This window comes from Apus apus, chromosome 7 (assembly GCF_020740795.1).
Source record: "Apus apus isolate bApuApu2 chromosome 7, bApuApu2.pri.cur, whole genome shotgun sequence".
Taxonomy (NCBI): Eukaryota; Metazoa; Chordata; class Aves; order Apodiformes; family Apodidae; genus Apus; species Apus apus.
The window spans coordinates 3,800,692-3,819,620 of NC_067288.1; the positions used below are offsets into that span (position 1 = coordinate 3,800,692).

General features: G+C 41.6%; 1 protein-coding gene across 4 annotated transcripts in view; it reads left to right on the top strand.

Moving 5' to 3' along the window:
• Positions 1–5,796: 5,796 nt before the first annotated feature.
• RALGPS2 (Ral GEF with PH domain and SH3 binding motif 2) overlaps positions 5,797–18,929 on the top strand; it is a 110,141-nt gene continuing 97,008 nt past the window's right edge. For 2 of the 4 annotated variants that reach the window (XM_051624775.1, XM_051624779.1), the window contains exon 1: positions 5,798–5,966. The gene's annotated coding sequence lies outside the window, so the exon portion shown is untranslated. Of the gene's footprint in view, positions 5,967–6,393; positions 6,569–18,929 lie in introns of those variants that run through there. The other 2 variants (XM_051624778.1, XM_051624777.1) reach the window with 2 other exon arrangements.

Below are 18,929 nucleotides of genomic sequence, written 5' to 3' on the forward strand. Positions count from 1 at the left end.
GGATCTTCTTTGATTCTCCTCATACAAAACAGAGCGTGAGCTATGGCCCTGTCCTTCCCCCTCCTCTACATCTGGACATGGAGAGGTAAGTACACAGCATGTCTCAAAGGAGCATAACTGGCTGGGCTTCCCATGGAGCAACTAAAGAATTCTAGGAAGTTTCCTTCTTTTGAAAGCAGAACACTTCCTGATATGGCCATATAACATTACCTCTTACTGCCAGTTTGACAGATTAACTGAATGCTATTAACTCAATATGCTCCCAATTTATTACACTCTATAATGAAACTTAATTGAATCTGTAGGTGCAGTGTCCTCTGTTGTATGGTCAAATGTAAAGATTCCTGGAAACTTAAGTTGAGCATCTCATTAAAAATGTTTTGTATCACAGAAACAACCGAGTCAAAGGGGGGGTGTGGTTTTGTTTTTTAAACCTCATTCCAGTTGTTAAACATTTTGCTCAAAAATTGAAAAATACTTTTTTTCTTCTCCAAATAGCTATTTAATCACTGCTTGAGGTTGAAAGAAGTGTGTTGGAGCAGATGGCAAGAACATAGGATTAAAGCAAGGGACAGATGTAACCATATTAGGGAGCCTGGAAGATAAATCTCTTGAAGTCTTGTGGCAGACGTGATCATTACTTTGTTTACACAGATGAAATATTACTAGTTTCAATTAACAGTTGCTGTTGTCCATATTTGGGATCTTTCCCCTTCTGATGGTCATTAAAACCCGTTGTAAATAATTGTGTTTGTGCTACTTCCATACTGTGCATAAATCATGCAGTTATGCCTGTATCTCTGTACTTTATGGAAAATGTCTAGGTAGATATTTATACAACATTAAAAAAACAGTGTTTGCCTTCTATTAAGCAGTTTACAAGTACTGCCTGTAATCAAGTGCTGTTTCCTGTGATGTACAGAGCCACTAGGAAAGCAGACAAAGGGCATCTGTGCTGCAAATCCCTTCTTTGCCTCTAGTTCCCTCCCTGGTGTGATTAGCATCGTTCCTGCTGCAAACGGCTCCTCTTAGGTCTCTAAGATAAAAGCATGTTGCTGACTTAAGTACATCTGGAGCGTAGGAAGGCAACACAGCCAGGAACTGTATCCTCTTCCTGTGGAAAAATCCGTAGGCTGCGTGAGAGACGGTGAGGAAGTAACATGTTATCTGTGTGCAGCTTCCTCGCTGCTGAGACAGGTGGAAGAACCTTTGTTGACCTTGGGAAAACAATGCTTTGCAGATGTAAAGAGGAAGTCTGCTTAGAATGAGTTTGTGTATGTGCATACATACTATGTATATGTATTTACATGCATGTTTGGGTGAATTCAGAAGCTGCTGCTTGGATACACTTAAAAACATGAATTAAAAACCAGAAGCAGTTCAGACTGCTACTATGTTGTTATAATTCCAACTCAACCATTATTGCTGGAACTGAGAAACAAGGGGAGGTGTTTACCTAAGGAGCTGTTCTAGCATTCAGCAGGATACCTTTAGGAGCAAATATTAGCACACTAGTTGAACAGACTGAATTAGAGCACATATCCACTCTTCAGTACAGTATCTTGGTAAAGTTTTCTTTCTCCAGCTGTAAACTCTAAACATGTAAGGGTGTTTAGTGTCTATTTGAAACAGATTTCTCTTGGATAGGCATTTGTATCCATTAGAATATTTTTTATGCTTAGTTTCGAGTTTAACTGAACCAACTGAAAATGCCATTTTGGTTTTTGATTGAAGCAGGAAGCTTATTCTCCTTATTAAAGGGTAGAATTTGTATAAATTACGTAGTAAGCATAAACATCCTCCAAAAGAAAAAAGGAAGACAGTGATAGTTACAGCAATGTTCTATTTATCTGGTTCTGACTCCTGTTTTACCTATAATATATTTAACTATATGCTTTGGCAGTTATCCTATTGTGACATTTCATATCAAACTAATTTTAACTAATGACTTTTTATGATAATAACTGTTTCTAGATTCAGGCAATGTAAGAAGAACTTTACTTAGTGCCAAGTAATTAGTAATTAATGAAGTGCTAACTAGGTGCCAAAATGTAAGCTATACTCTTTCAAATAATTAGTTATAAAAACAAGATTAAGAAGTATCTTTTCTGCAGTACTCAGGAAGCCTGGCTGGAAGGCAACAATATTAATTTGATTTTATATGAATGCATAGTTTTAGTCCCAGAGCTTTGTATGCAGCATGATATGTTCAATCATAATAACATTCAATTTCTCTTCTTCCTTAAAATGTTTAGAATTCGTATTGTAATCTATACAAGGAAAGCTGATTATGATAAAGTAACATTCATACTGCTAAAATCTAAAATGCTTATGCTTTCTTCTCCTAATGAAAGTAAAACAAACAGTGACTGTACTCTGCTGGCATTTTCATAGACTTAGATTTTACAATAGCAAGTGCTTCAAATTGCAGTCTCAACATTTAATGGTAGCTGTTGCTGCAAACATATCTCAGTTTGTGTGTGGAAACATACACATTTTATGTTGCCTAATGGAGAGGTGGTTTTGATCTGTGAAATTAGAAGTCATAGAATCATAGAACTATGCAGGCTGGAAAAGCTGGATTTGACTCCATTGACCACCACTCTTTGGGCCTGACTGTCCAGCCAGTGCTTGATCCAACAGATCATTTGCTCATCCAGGCCATGAGCAGCCAGTTTTTTTATGAGAGTTCTGTGGGGAATATGCAGAGAAATATGTAAAGAAAATTCTGTCCTCTCAGTTTGAGAGGCTTCTACATATGGTGAAGCTAGTTACATACTTGCAGGGAAGTGTAGCTTCTTTGTTGGGGAGGGGATGATACAAATAATCGATATTAATAAAAGTATGTCTGAAAAATAATTTCTGAGATGCACAGAAAATAATTATTCAGAAGAATACTTCCCTGCAGGATGGCTAGACAAATACCATTTCTAGATTTGTTCTCTCAGGTGAGAGTGATGATGGCAAGTGTGATGTCCTTTGGGTTGTAAGATTTTCAGCCACATTCATTGGAGCTGATTCACGTAACAGGGTTTGTTCAGGCTTGGCCTTCTGCACCCACTGCCTCACAGTCTGCCAGTCACAAGTGACAGTGGTTTCCTGTTACATTTGACAGCAGCTTTCTTCATTATAACCAACTATTTTGCCACATGTTTTCATCTAGTCATTTCCTCTCTTTTTGACGCTTCCTGTGATTTGAATATTTAACAGCACAGCTGCAATATTCAGCTAATAATGAATTTTAAATTGAATACTTAGTATAATGGGGAAAATCTATACCTATAAAATAATAAGGAACACGTGCATAGAGTAGGCAGCTGAATATTAAAAGCTGGTATCTTGGAATCATAGAGGAAGAGCAACTAAACATGGGGCTCTAAGTGTAAACCACTGGAATTTCAGTACTTAAGTGAAATTGGGCATTTGAGTTTTGCAGTCTAACGTACGTTCTCCATCCCACTTACTCTTCAAAAGTCTTTTTGAGATGAAATGATGGCAAGACAGCCAACATTTTCTGGTTTTCTCCATTTCATATCTTGACATGTCTTATGCATGACTCTATTAATATGCCAAGGAGAGAACACTACTGAACCACTGCCCAGGATGCCTGCATATTTCTTAAATGATTGCCTTTGTCTTAGACCTTTCTACAATGTATAACCAGGTATCTTTCATCCAGTATGTACTGTGTGGTACTGCTGACTATTAACCAATATTGAATGTCACTATATTGTCTTCCTACACAGTTGGGTCACTCTTTACAATCTGCCCCACAATTTTGAGTTCTTTTGTGTCTTCTAAAAATGTTGTCTCCTTTTATATAGTCTTTTTTCTAGGTTATTTTTGAGGGTATTTACCACACATGTCCTGACACAAAACTGACACTTTTGCCTTTTCACCATGACCATGAATGACTGGGTTCTCCTGTTTAATCTCTCATAGTTTTTGGTCCATGACATTACTTCTTCCTCACAACCCACCTATGTAGGTTTTCTGGAAGCATTTAATGAGAGAATTGTAAAATGTTTTTCAAAATTTGTTACCTATTCCCTATAGCTACTACTTAAGTAATGCAGACAAGCTTGTTTTATGAGATACCTCCTTCTTCAGTGAAGGAGAATCACATACAAAAAAATTTAATTTTGCTTCCCCTTTCCGAGGTGCCATTATGACTTTTTTTTTCCCCCTTCTTCTTTATTTCTGTGTTAAAAGCTGATGTAGTTCCAAATCTGGTGAAAAATTCTTTCCATCCACTGACTCACTTGCTGAAAACCTTGCAGAAGGATGGCATTTTATTTTATTTTCATTTATCCTGGTTCAGAATGAGTTTGACACAATGCCAGATTGCCATGGTAAAAAAACCAAAAACAAAACCAACAAAAAAACAAGAGGAAAGAATGTTCTCTTTCTAGGCACAAAGCTTTATTAAAGTTGGGAAAATGAGGCTGCACCTACAGGTAATGCCTTTCTGCTTTACTGTCAAACGTGCCTAGTTTCTCAAATCCTTCCTGCCTTATTTCCCTGTCATGGTTTTAAAAGCTGGTACCATCTTTCCAACTTGCTGTAGTCATTTAATCTGGGCCTCTGAGATACGCACTGGATCTTGGTACCTATAGTCTCACCAGTCTACAACTCTATTAAAAAACCAGGCACTATGTGTAGCAGGTGGTTCTATATGGCATTAAAAACGCACAGCAGCAGCTATATATTGGATGGCAGCAACTGGATGTCCAGTATATGAACAGATTCTTTTAACATCCACCTCCCAGGGGTGTGCAGGGAGCAGCAACCGTCTTGTTTCTGTGACAGGATGAAACCAAGCCGATGCACAAATAAATGAACCAGGTACTGTTTGCAAAGCATTCTGAGTAGGTATAAATGCTACCTCTTAATTATGGTAGTGCCTCGCTCGAGCTGGACTCTCTCTGGCGGGGGGTGTCAGTGGAAAAGGGGGGCTAGGCCGAGTCCTGTCTCCATGACAGCAGCCTTGCCGGCACTTCTGACGCTACAGCAGCTCTTTCCAAGAGCTTCTCCGTCCCGAGATGATGCGAACACCTGGAGCGCCCTGCTCTCCTCTGGTGGGAGCGGAGAAAAATCCAGAAAGTCCTTGCGCTTTTGTTCCTTCTATCTGTATTGACTTCTTAGTAAAGTAATATATATATATATATATACATATATATTGAATGTTATTTTTCAGACAGTCCCCTATTCCTCGCCCCGCTTGCCCCTCCTGAGGGGAGCAGCGCCTCACAGCCAGCTGTGGCCCTCTCCTCCCGCGGCGGCTGGGGGGGCCGGGGAGCCGGCAGGGCGAGGGCGCGGCGGGGCTGCCCGGGCCCCAGAGGCCCCGCTGAGGGGACAGACAGGCAGCCGCGGCCCCGGTGAGGGGACAGACAGACAGCCAAGGCCCCGCTGAGGGGACAGACAGACAGCCAAGGTCCCGCTGAGGGGCTGAGGGGAGGGCGGGAAGGCGGGAAGGCGGGAAGGCAGCGACGCCCACCCCAGAGCGAGGCCGCCCCGCGCGCGCCCCCGTCGCTACGGCAACGGCGCGTGGGCGTGGCCGGGACGCTGGGGGCGGTGGCGTATGTGGCTGGAGAGAGAGAGAAAGGGGGAGGGGGGGGGGCGCGGTGCGCGCAGACCCGTTGGGGGCGGCGCATGCGCGGTCCCGCACGCAGCTCTGGCGCTCCACCATCCTGGAGGAGGCGGGTGAAGGGGCTCGAGGCGCATGCGCGGGCTGGCGGCCTCCCCCCCCCCCCCCCACACACACCTCCCTTCCCTCCCCACACACCCACCCGTACGCGTGTGTGTGTGTGTGTGTGTTTGTGAGTGTGAGTGAGTGTGAGTGAGTGCCGGCTTCCCCCTCAGCAGCGCAGCCCGCAGGCGGGAGCGGCAGCCGGGCACGGCGGGCGGAGGGCAGCTCCGGCAGCGGCTTCCCCGTCCTCGCTCGCCCATCCCCTTCACGCTGGCAGGTGAGCCGGGCTGGCGCGGGGAGGAGGAGGAAGAGGAGGAGGAGGAGGGAGCTGCGCGGCCGGTGCCCGCCTCCGCGGGTGATCCGCGGCGGGGCTGATTGTCCGGCTCCTCGGAGGAGGAGAGAAAGGAGGTTTCACCCCGGCTGGCACGCCGGGCCCTGAAGCGCGGCCGGCTGGGGATTGGAGGCGCAAGATCCCCTCCCAGATCCGGGGAGGGTCCCGGTTCCCCCCCCCCCCCTCCACCCGGAGCCCGCCGCTCCGCCGCCCACCTGTCGCCCGCTTCCTCAGGCGGCGGGGAACGGGGGTGTCGGACCCCGCGGCCCGGCCCGCCGGCTCGGCAGGGCCCTCCCCCCCGCCCGGCAGCCGGCCCGGGGCCCGCCGGTGTGTCCGCCGGTGTGTGTGGGTTCCCCCCCCCACCCCCGGGCCCGGGTGCGAGGCCAGGACGCGCCTCCAGTCATTTGTTATCATCCCCCTCCCCACACACACACACACACTCATCCCTTTTCCTCCGCCCCGCCACCTGCGTGAGGGGCCGGGGAGCAGGTTGTGGCCTGGATGGAGGCGACGCTGCCCCGCTGTGCTGTCTGGAGAGGCCCGGAGGGGTTTGTGTGTGTGTGTGTGTGTGTGGGGTGGGCAGAGAGCGGGCTGTGGCGGGGGGAGATAGAGCCCTCCAGGCAGCCCTTTCCCCGGGGGATGGGGAACCTTCCCCTGGTGTGGGGCCAGGCTGCCGGGAAGGGTAGGGCGGCACGACCCGGGCTGCTGGGTCAGAGCACACGGGTGGGGTTGGAGGGGCTGTCAGCACAAGGTTTTGTCGTCTGTTAAACCGGGGTTAAGTTCACCGTGAGTGCCTTGCCTTGCAGGAGGCATCGCGGTCTGCTTTGGAGGGTGGGCAGGTGAATACTGTTTGTTTGACATCAGGAGTATTTAGGCGTGTTTGTTTTCTGGTAGCAGATGCTGGGAAAGCAATTATATGGATACATTTTAAACCAAGATGAGTTCTGGTGATAGGTCGTAGTTGGAATTAACTTGTCCCTGTCTGTTTAAATGGTAGTTACTGGCCTGGTGAAACTCTTTGGGTATGTTTATCTGTTTGAGAGATCCCTGTGCTGACAAAAGGTGCCTTTGCACAGGTCTTACTCCCCCCCACCCCTTTGTGTTTTATGCTGAACTGAGGGGCTTTGCTATCATGGATACCTGGAAGAGATGGGGGCTATTTCTTTTCAAATGGGTTAGGTGGATAAGCAGGCAATAAAGTGTTTTGTAGGCTTACAGGTTTTTAGTTTCTGAAGATTGGCAAATGTCACAGGATGCACAACGATGTGCTTTTTTTTTCCTTTACCCTCATATGCTTCTGCATCTGACTTGATTTCGGTAGTATTGTGGTGGTATTTTGTCTCTAGGCAAAATGGGCTTAACTTTCTATTCACATCAAACAGTGGTTTGTGACCTTTTTTGAAATATATAGGCCTACTGTGGTTTTTAGTGCTCCTGCACAGTTTTGTTTAATGAACTCTGTCTTGTGTTTGAACCTTTATTAGGCCTCAGCAGGCTATTAGAAATAATACATGGAACAAAGGTTGAAAACTGCTGTTACGTTTATATTACCTTAATGCAAATGGTTTAATTTTTCACCCTCTTAAAACAACAGCAAATACAGGACAGTGAGGAGTAGAAAAATACATTATTTCCCAGAGCTTTCTCTAGACAACATAGATGGACTTTTTCATGTATTATTGTAAGGCTTAGTATCTATGATAATATAGCCAGAGAACATCCAGAATCACCCCTACATGAGGTATACTTGCTTGAGCCCTGCTTCTGTGCATTGATATGATGCAAACTGGTGCCAGAACTGCCTGAGTGAATTGGTTGCATCAAGTACCACAGTATAACGTATCACAGAAGTTGATAATTGCTTGTGATCTTTGCTAGCAGTGCCTCTGGTCACTCTGAAAAATATTTTCTGGGATGAAGAATCAAATTTAATTTATGTTTGGAGATTTTTTTTTTTTAAGTTGTGTGTGTGTGTAAATCCCTTGAGGAGCAAAATCTACTGCTTCGTACAGCCTCTGCGCATCCCTGCATGTGGGTTGTCTGCAGTCTTGCTCAGAAGTTTGCTAAAGCTAGGTCACTTGAATTGAAAGAGTGCCCTCTGGTGACATCTGCCTTTAGGGTTTGAACTATATGTAAAGGAGCTCTGTTCTAGTCAGAAATTAAATACTCCTCCCAACAAAATTGGAGGTGTATTCTGCACTGAAATGCCAATGTGGCACAGCTGAGCTGGGGAATGAGCAGTCACTTGGAGTCTGTTAGCCCCCTTGTGAAATAGTGTATTTGTGATTTATTTTGCTGGGTTTTGATGAGGAAATGTTTGATCCTTGAGTCTAGTGGAGAAAAAAGCCTCAACAATTCCTCTTCATGAGGTTATCCTGTTCACTGTCATTTGTTTGGGGTTTTTTTGCCTCTGAAACTCTCCTTTGTGCAGAATTTTTAGTGAGATCTTTTCCCTTCCACACTTGTCTTGCTAATGACTGTGTAGATTGAAAATCCCAATGTTTAGGTATTTTGTGGATTTTGATGCTGCTCAGCACCAGTGAACAAGAATAAAGATACAGGTGTAAGTCTCTAATTTCAGTTACTTGTGTAAACTTTGATTGTAAAATTGACTGTGTATGTAATAAATGTTTGAGACTTCAGAAAGCTAATGAAGTCTTGGTGTACTCATGTTCTGCTTGACATGTTTTTGAATATTAAAAGGTTTGAATTGATAAGGACACACCTACATTGTAAACAGTTTCTTCCCCCTTTTTTTCTTTTTTCATTGAGATTAGGGATTAATCTTTTCCTTTATATTTGCTTGGAGCTGAGTCATTTGGGCTCCTCCTTTCAGTAAATAAAGCTGAGTTGAAAACTTCCTTTAGGGGTGAGATGTGTAATTGCTTGTATTTTGTCAACGTTTGACACCAAAGGCATGGTTTATTTCTGGTTTGGGTATTGTTTTACAGCGTTTTTAGAAAAGATACTTACAAACACATTTTCAAAATAATAAGAAAACATTTCTGTTATAACCTTTACATTGAGAGACCTGGAACTGCTGCAGTAGAAACTAGTCTTTACATATTCATGCATGTGTAGTATTTATTGCATGATCAGAAGCTTTGTGGGCTTCATGTTTTGTCTATTAATTAATAACCTTAAATATTGCTGAATAAGAGAGTCTTACTGCTATGGTTGGGTGTTTAAAGTGGATGCTCTGTCTGCTTAGTCCCCTATAACATGCAGATGTGTGACTGCAACTCTTGCCTTTAAAAAGATCCTTAAAGGCCTCGCAGGGAAAATTGCATCAGAATCCTTGTGGCAGGCTGGTACCACCTGGTGTTCTGCTGAGCAAAAAGGGGACACCTGAAAGCAGTGCTGGAGCAAAGCAGTCATGAGGTGTCAGATGGAGAGCTTTCAGCTCTCACTGCTGCAGCAGCCTTGCACGCTTGGGAGGACGTAGGGGGGGAAAAGGAGACGATGGCCCAAAGTCACAGAAGGGGAGGATGTGTCCATCGGTGTGGTATCTTGTGGACATTGGAGCTGCTTGCTGTGACTTTCAAAAGTTAGTGTGGTGTAAGTGATGGTCATTGAACCTGCTTGCTGGCTGAGGAAGAGGGAGACTGTTTCCAGACTGTGTTCCAGCTTATAGGAGAGTTTGTATAGAAAAACTGACCCATTCACTAAATCTTACAGTACAGCAAAACAAAATACTGGGAAATCTAGTAGGCCAGTACTAAGTATTTTAAAATATAGTGTTCCTGAAATGCATAAAAGGTTATTGTTTACTCTCTTGGGCTCACTATTCTGAGGTGTGCTTCTTTCAAGTACACCCACAGTTGGTCTTTCCAAAACTCCCTACAGGCTTCCACATGGATTTTAGAATCTCACATGGCACAGTGGTGTCTTCTTCCTTGAACCCATGGAGATGACTTCAGAATGCTCCCCAAATCCTTCTTATCCCAGCTTTATTATCAGTGTAACTTTTTCTGTGGCTGTAATTTCAGTGCAGAAGAGTGCTGGCCTCATGCTTATTGTATGCTTTTCCTTAAGTAAGGATAGAATTCTCTTCTCCTTCCCTTCTTTGTGTTGTCTTATGATCCCAACTCCAAGAACAACAATTTGAGTAGAACTGCAGGGCAGTAGTGCTCAGAAAACTGTATTCTTTTCAGGTCCCAGAAGCTTTGCCCTTATTTCTGTAGGGCTGCAACAGTCAGGCTGTCTTTTGGCTCTTTGTGACTGTGTGGGATACATCAACAAGTCAAGGTTTCCGGCCCCAGAAGGTTTCTGGGTGTGCTGCAGCTTACCTCTCTGCCTGACACTGAGAGGCTCAAGAGCTGCTTGGTCAGAATATCAAGAAACACTCTTGTCAGTCTCTTGTAGGCATCATACTTGTGGTTTAAAAACCTGCTTATTTCTCAGTGGTGAGAAAAAAAAGCCCCCTTTGTTAAATATCAAATGTGTAACATGACATGTTGCTGCTTAATGGTTAAATGTTTCTTTGAGATGTTGGACTTGTGACCTAATCCTCACATCTGCTTCAGAATTTCATTTCTGTGTATACACACGAATGCATTTCATAGGCAGCGTAAGCTTTAGAATGCAAGTGAACTGGGAGAGGCATGTGCTTGCTCTGTTTTCTCTGGTCTGTTTGGGGAGACTGTAAGTCTCCCCCGTACAGTGCAAGTGGGACCACAACAGTTAGTGTAGCTCAGTGTCTCATCAGCATGTAGTTGAGATCTGAACATGGATTAGAACAAGCTGGCTGACATTCAGTCCAGATACAATATACATGATGATGTGAATGTAATTGTCAGCCTTCCTAATTGAAGGAGTGCATTTGCCATTAGCTAGAAGTGTTAGTGCCCTCTGGTGACTTGAGTTTATCAGTTGTTGTTTTTAGCAATCATATTGAAGCAGTAAAATAATTTTTTAAAATCTTTGACTTTGATTGAGACCTCCTAACCTGATTAGAGCTGACTAGAATTTGGCTGGAAGTGATTTCTCTCTCCTGCCATTGGTTTTAGATTGTTTATAGTAGTTCCTAGTGCAAATACTTAAATGCAACTTGTGGAGCACTTGGGTCAGTTAAGGGGGAAGGAACAGCATGCCTGGGGACAAGCAGGAGTGCCAAAGAGGGAGACTGATCTTCCTGTAGGGGTCCTCTGTCAAAAAGTGGCTGGCCCAACTTAGTAATTTCTTGGAGCTTGTGAGTCTCTTCGCTTACATTGCTGGTGCTGTGTCCATAGGCTGGCTCAGAACTGAAGTGTTCAGAAGGGACAGAGAAGAAATGTGTAATGGAGGCTGCAAAGAAGTTTGAAATATGCTGGTTTTCATCCTGTAACTCCATTTTAAAGCAATTTGGAGGCAAAATGTGGAGCAGAAGCTTCTGCTGACTTTGGAGGTGTCTCAGTAGGAGGCAGTGGCACTGATGCTTTGGGATATATGTTATATCTATTTTTCTCTTTAATGGAGCTGCAGTATTGGCAGCAATCAATTGAGTCTGAAGTGACCTAGGTATGGCTATCAACTCTCTGATCATTGTTGTAGTAGTGTGGCATTAAAAGCTGTTTGATTTGTGCCTTCCTCATTATTCATTAAGGGACAGCTTTGAGATGGTGAAATTTGCTCTCCTCGTTGAGATGGGATCAGATTGATTGTGCTGGGAAAGAATAATATTGATCTTTTTTAAAAGTTGAAGGCGTATTTCTTAGATAATAGTAGCTAGATAAAACTGGCAGAGATCCTGAAAAAGTGATCTTAATGTAGTTTGTAAATTGAATTGCTTTTATCAGCTTATTAAAGTGGCCAGGGTTTGGGATAATTGTAAAAACCATAGAATTATATTTTCATTTAGGTTTAGAATAAGTGGTATAATGTCACAGAGTGACTGGAGTTGGACCAATAAGTGAATAAACAGGACTAGTACAAAGCACAATTTCTATTGTGATACAAAGTTTTCTGATTAATGCATAGGCAGACAGGAGCCTCCAATGAGAAGCTGAAAGTCTTGATTTACTACATTTTTCTTTATAAGCTTCATGTCTTTTTTTTTTTTTTTTAATCTGGAGAGGCATGAAAACACAGGTGGACTTGTGAATTGTTATTTCCATGTAAAACTCAAACTCTTTCAAAGGTTGTGTTTCTAGTCCACTTGTTTTATTACCAAGTTGTTAATCTTCTAATTGCTCTTAAGTTCTGTTATTTGCTTGGTAAGATTTGGGTCCTCCACAGTTGTAACTAATTTAAATTGGTTTGTAATTGAATTAGGTTTTGAGCCCCACACGTAGTGGGGCAGCTTATTTATTGACTTCTCACTGTTTCAGCAGAAATACCAGTAGAGTGAACTGCATCAGGGAACTTACCCATCTAAGGAACTAAGGTTTTGTTTTGTTGTTTTTTTCCTTGCCTTGGTTTTCTGTTTTGTAGTTTTTCTCAAACTGTTTAAGCAATTAATGGTGCAGATGACTGGTAAGTACAAAATCAGAGTTCCCAGCTGAAATCCATTAAGTGGATCAGTTGTCCCTTTGGTTATAGCTGAGCTTGTGGAATGCTGTTTTCTGTTATTAGAGCACAAGCTCAGCTCTACTGGTATCTCAGGCTGGTTTTGCAAGTCTGAGAACTTGGGAGAAACTTCTTAGTTTCAGATTTCATGCAGAAGTACTTGAGACGTTATACAATCCTTGTGACATTTTTGAAAATTCCTTTTGCATAGAGCTAAAATTAACAGTCATTGCATCTTTTATGGTAGGCTGGTGGAGTGAGTTGGGATTGATGATGGTGTTGCTGGAAACTTGGTAATACAGCCATTGGTCTGATCAAGCAAAAACTAATCCAGAAGCCTGTAAAGTATTTTGGGGATTCCAGAAGCATCTGCAATCAGATTACTTGTGTGAAGCATTGTATTGCTGGTAGCATCACACAGTTTCTTAGGTGTACATTTTGGATTCCAAAATATGCGTAAATTGTTTGAAGATCTAAATGAATAAAAGAAGTAATGACCCAAAGATTTGGTCTATTCTGTCTCCCATTAATGCGTCACTGTTTTGTGCTGTCACTAAATAGTAATTCTAATATCATGAGGTGTATTGATAAAGTGTATGGTGAAGTGGATGACTCAATCATTTTATTTCCTCTCTTGCTCCGTCACATAATGAAATTTTTCTGTGTGGTTAAAGGGCACCTGAGTTGTGCTGCTGTTGCTAGCAAGTCCAGACCACTCTGCCAACAGTCTTGTCTTTGATTACCAGCCAGTTTTCCCATGTGCTTTGTTGGTAAGTGTACCTGACTAGTGGCAGCTATCTCATTTATTTTTAGAATAATAGTCACGTACTTTTAGACTGACCAGTTTCTTTGGGCATTGTCAGACTTGTCTGGTAAGTACTTTTAAATAATTTTGGTATTTTTATTGATCAGACTTTTGTGGGAATATACCAATGGGCATTTTGGAAAGGAATTATGTATAAGAAGAGTAGAATCTATTGAGTTCAGTTGAAGTGATCTTCAAGTATCTTCTGGAGCTCAGAGTAAGATTAGTGAAGGCTTAGCAAGATTTCTTCTTGGCTACACACTCCCTCTGTGCTTCTGAGAACCATGGATATGGTGGACAGCAAGCAGCCAGAGACTTGAGATTTTTGTCAGGGCAGACAAAACCTGGGCTTTGCAGGTCTGCCTTATTACCGAGGTATAAGGCTAATTTAGTATTATTACTTTTTAATATGCTATGCGTGAATGGTGTTGGGTGTGCAGTTTCTAATGAAACTGTTTTCCATTTTGTTTATATGATAATAGCAAATGTCCCTCTGTAGTAGAAATGTTTTTGCTACTTCCTGTTTGATAAGTGCTTTGCTAGCCACCCTTTACTGATTGCCCTGTTGATAATACATAATTTCTTCTAATCCTCCTTTGCTTCTCCTTTGTGTGTGTTGTTTTTTTTTCTTTTCTCTTAATCTGGGCATCCTTTGGATTTATTTGGAACAGATTTTGCCAGATAACCCTCTGATAATAGAGTTTGGTGTTCTTAGTGATATGCCTTGTTAAAAGTGCTTTTCTGCTTACTAGTAGACAAGAACTTTCTTTCTGATCTAGTGTAGTGTGTGGCATTTCTAGTCACAATAATAAATAATTTTTAATGGTACTACAAAAAAGTGCGTATTGTGTTATGTTGGACAAGGTCTTCATTACGGATGTACCAAGAAGGTCATAGTATCAAATCTAATCACAGCACGAAACTTACTCTTTGGTTGTTTTTAAAATACCTTTGTGTAGATCTAGTTACGGGGGCAGAAAGCTGTTTTATTTGTTGAAGTTGTTCAGCTCTACACTGGCAATATCTATTCAAGTGTTCAAAGTGTCCTCCCAGAATACCTGTGAAGGAATCTGGAGAGGAAAATGATGTTGACCAAATTGTAGTCAGGAGATCAAACTATAAGACAAGCTGGAGTTGCCAGATGTACAATGGTTTGTAAAGTTAAAGGCATGTTGAAGTAATAATAAAGTGGGAAGACTGCTTTGAGGTGAAGTATTTCTTTACCTTTGAAGAACAGCAGCTATCCATAAGCAGATAGGGTGCTTTAGGACCTGCTTGCAGATAGTGCTTCCTCAACGTCTGCATGTAATGGCTTGTCCTTGTACTTAATTAACTTGCTGACTTTTTTTTTTAATGTGGATAGCTTCTGTGTGATGACAGAACTCAAACAGTATTTCTTGCTGTGACTTGTGTTTAATACTTCTGAAAGGTCAATCTTGACTCTACTGAAGCTGTCTTAGTGGTGGAAAAGCTTCTTCGTTAGAACCTAGTTCATGTTTCAGTTAAAGTAATTAAAAAGAACAAAAGAAGTATTCGTACAAATCTGTGTCTAAATATTCATTTAGTTTGTTAAAGAGAGGTATCTAAAAAAAACTGCTAGAGTACTTCTGAAGTCCAAAGTGAATGTATGCAAAGTGAGTATGAATTCCTAAACAAATTTTATACTTGGAATAACAGAGATTTATGTGCTGCTGATTCAAGGCTGACACAGCCTTCTTAAGAAATAATTTTTGATCCGAACGTTATAACTTAGTTATAAGACAATGAAGACATTATTGAAAGGGTATTGCTGAGGCCAGAAAGTGTTTTATAAAGCACAGCTTAGACAAATGTGAAATCTGTTGTGCAGAAATATATGGTAGTGTAATTCAGAGGTGTGTCATATTTGTGTTATGCTAAGTCAGATAGATATAGAAATCTAAGTTGGCCTGTGTTAAGTGATACTGCTAAAAAGGGAAGCTTGTTTGATAAATAATGCAAGTAGCTAACATGAAAGCTGTCTTACTAAGCTAGTGGTGTTAAATCTCTCATTGATTTGTAAACAAACGTATATTGTAGAAAAGTTGAGAGTTTTAAGTAATTATTTCAGCTCTACTGTCTTTTAAAAAGAAGCTAGCTCTTGTTTTCATGACTTAAAGGAAATCCATGGTTTTGCATGCTTTTTCTTTTCCCCTCTTTCTTTGAAGCAATAGTGTTAAGTGGAAAACAGAATCAGGCAGTAGTAGAGTTAAAGGACATGGACAGAAGTGAGATCTCTTCAGGGAACAGGAAGAAGCTTTCCTTACTGTCTTAGGGTGTGCTGGAGTTTCTGTGTTGCTTTTAAGTGTCAGATTTCTGTGTGGACTAGTACTGAATGTCATGGATATCTTCTTGATTTTACTTGCTGGAGTGAGTGAGGGAAGATGAGGAGAAGTCATGGGCTTCAGCAACTGAAGTTTTTGTTGCTGGTCTCTTCTCTGGTGTTGTGTTTCCCTATTGCATTCCAGGGCATTAATGGAATTGGATGTCTTTTTTTCCTTAAGGCAATAGGGCGTATTTCTATGATCTTATCACTAGGCTAGGTAATTGGTATTCCTTTGTGGCTTTTCTATACTTACGATTCTCCTAATGTTGATAGAAGTGCTTTGCTTACAGGAAGAAAGTTGCAGTCTCTTGGAATTCATAACTGACGTCTTCTCCAATGCAGAGGAGGACAATGTTTTTTAATGTAACACTTGCCAAAATCAGAAGATGCATCTTGGAAGAGAAAAAGAGGTCTTGCCTAGGTTGGAGATGTCACTTCACAAATTGTGTTATTTTTGAGGATGGGGCTGGTTTGAACATGTAACTGGGTCCCAGGGTGAACTGGTGTTGCATTTGCTTCTTTCCTCTGTGAGGGAGATGACTGTGTCTTGGTCAGTGTCTGTGATAGAGCAGTCCTGCTGCCTGCTGTTTGATAGCTTTGTCAGGTTTGTGATGTTTATTAGCCACATGCAACTCAGCTGGAAAACCCTATTCTGTTGTCTGTGAAAAAAACCCTAGGTTCTTAGACTATAAGAATCCTTTAAATGACTATATGAGTATTTAATTTAAATTGGTAGCTGCATTTGCTGTTTTTGCTGAGGTTTTTTTTCACTGTTGTTGTGGAGGATAAGTTTGTATAGCTCGTTAAAATCTCTTGGCTTTTAAGTGACAAAGCTGTTTCAAAATATACCACCTGCCAAAACCACAGTAAGTGTGCTGTGGCTAGTGACTTCAACAGGAAGGTACCAAAACTCTGCTTGTGATGTGGCCAGCTCTCCTTTATGTGTAAATAACATTAATGATCAGAATGAATTTTCTCAACTTGGCAAGCTGGATATGAAACTGAAAAATGAAAGTATTTTCAAAATGCAGCCAACGTGTTGTCTTTCTGGCTGTTGCTTTAGGATTTAAGAGGTAAGTCGTGTCTTGGGAGTACAGAATGGGGAAATTAATTACTAATTTGTGTGCTTGTTTTTTTAAATTTTTTTCACTAATACTGATGATATTGTCTTTGAGACAACACTAAGATCTGAATTTATTTAGTTCAAAGATTTATCCATTTAATTTCTTTCACCAAATTATTTGTAGTGCGAATTTTCCACGTCCTTGCGGGCAGCGTCACTTGACCCTCTCATGGGGGTGACGCTATCACGAAGTATCAGAACGTAATGAAATCTTTTGTCAAAGACATGGCAGGGCTATGAAAAGTGAGGACAGCTAGGGCTTGTGCCTTTTCTCTCTTTGCTTCTGCCCCTGCATGATACCTAGCTGATTTGCTGTTACTTGCTTATTGGATTCTTTCACAACATGAGAAGGTTGCAGTTTTTCTTTCCTATTCCTGGGTTATGGCCTGCCATTGCCAGTACACTTGATTTCTCATTCTGGGCTCCACAGGCTTTCTCACCTCTGAACCTGTGTATGAATGTTTGGCAGTCTTGCTTTTCCCTGGTGTCTTTTTTAGGAAGGGCAAAATATTAGACTGATCCACGTCTGGAGCTTATTAATATTTTAGGGGAGAGGCTGTGTGATGTGAATAGCTTTGGGGTATCTGAGGATCCATCATAGTGCTGCTTTTCCTAGCTAGGAGAACATACCCATGCAACAAGTTGATTGCTTGAAGTGATGCGTTTAAAAATAGCTTTCTGTGACTATTATGCTGGATATTCTTTTCATTTATTATGAAGTAGAATGTTTTTGTTGGAGGCTTGAAGCCAAATTTATCTAAATCTACATAGAAGGAAATAAGGGGAGATTGAAACGTGTTCAAACAGATTTCAAGCTTTTGAAGTAATGTTTATCTACTCTTTTTGGAATCTAAAAAATATAAGTAAAATTCACATCATCAAGAGAGCAAGAAATGAGGTAGATGGTGTAGCTTGATTCTGCTTGATCAGTATATTTGGATATATTTCTCTCTGAACACTTTTAATTAGATTGTTAGTGCCTTTTGTATGTTCTTTCAACTAGAGAATCAGAATTCTTTAGGGAGGACACCTGGGGATCATCTAAAGCACACTGTTACTCCAGATATTGCAAAGACAGTTTATTAGTAGTGGTTAGTAGAACCATTTGAAAATACTGCAATGTAAAGTATTTAAACATAGTTTTTATTTTATCAAAGAGTACCTTCTGGAATTGCAAATTTACTCAGTCTCTGAATGGGGAATCAAATTCTCTCCTTGCTGCAGTATTGCAGTGATAAAGTAATCTGTCTTAAACTCGCAATAATCAGGTATTAAAAATGCTCAAATGGCCAGAAAATAAAGGCATACAGTTCTGCACAACAGGGTTCTCCATCTGGCCACTCATGAGCTGTGGGACAACAAAATGTCCTGCTGACAACTGGGCTGTTTGTCCAGCTCTCCCAGCTCAGTTGGTTTCCTAGCACAGCTTCCTCTTGACTGGGGCTTTTTTGTTGCTGCAAGCAAGCCTCCTCCCTGTTTGGTGTGCATTGTCCACTTAGATTTCTTATGTTGACAGATTTCCTTATACCTCCATGATAAGGCAGCTGAATGTCAATAATGATGAAGTGGTATCAAATCCTTGTCCAAGTTGTAGCTTAGGCTACTGGTTGCTTAATTTTATTTTTTTTTTACCCTTTCAGTTCTGTGTCAGTCATGGCCTTTTCTCATGTTTTTCCTCCTTATTCAAGGTGAATCTTGAATGACAGAAAAAATACTCTTCTGGGTCAAGCTGTCTTTATTTGGGTGGTTGAATTTTTAACTTTTTTTTAAACTAAAACAAGGCATGACAGTGTATCAAAGTCATTTTCATTCAGATGAGGTGAAGCATTAGTTTTCATTAGTTTGTCCAGAATGGCTGATCACTGTGGTTTAAAAGTAAGCCAGTGCTATTGATTAATCTGGACCAGAAGATCCCCTCTGTATAGAAGGGGGGTGGACTGAGAGACTTCTGTGCAGAATTTAGGACAGGACGCCTTCAGTGTTTCTACAGAAGCTGCCAGAGAACAGAAAAGCTTACCCAGCAGGTGTTTTAGGATCAGAGGATCTTTGCGCTTATTCTAATTGTATTTCCCCAAAATCTGCTCTGTTCCTTTATTTTAGCACTGTGATGGCCCTACAGGAAAGCTGAGGAGGGGCATTTTACAAGGGCTT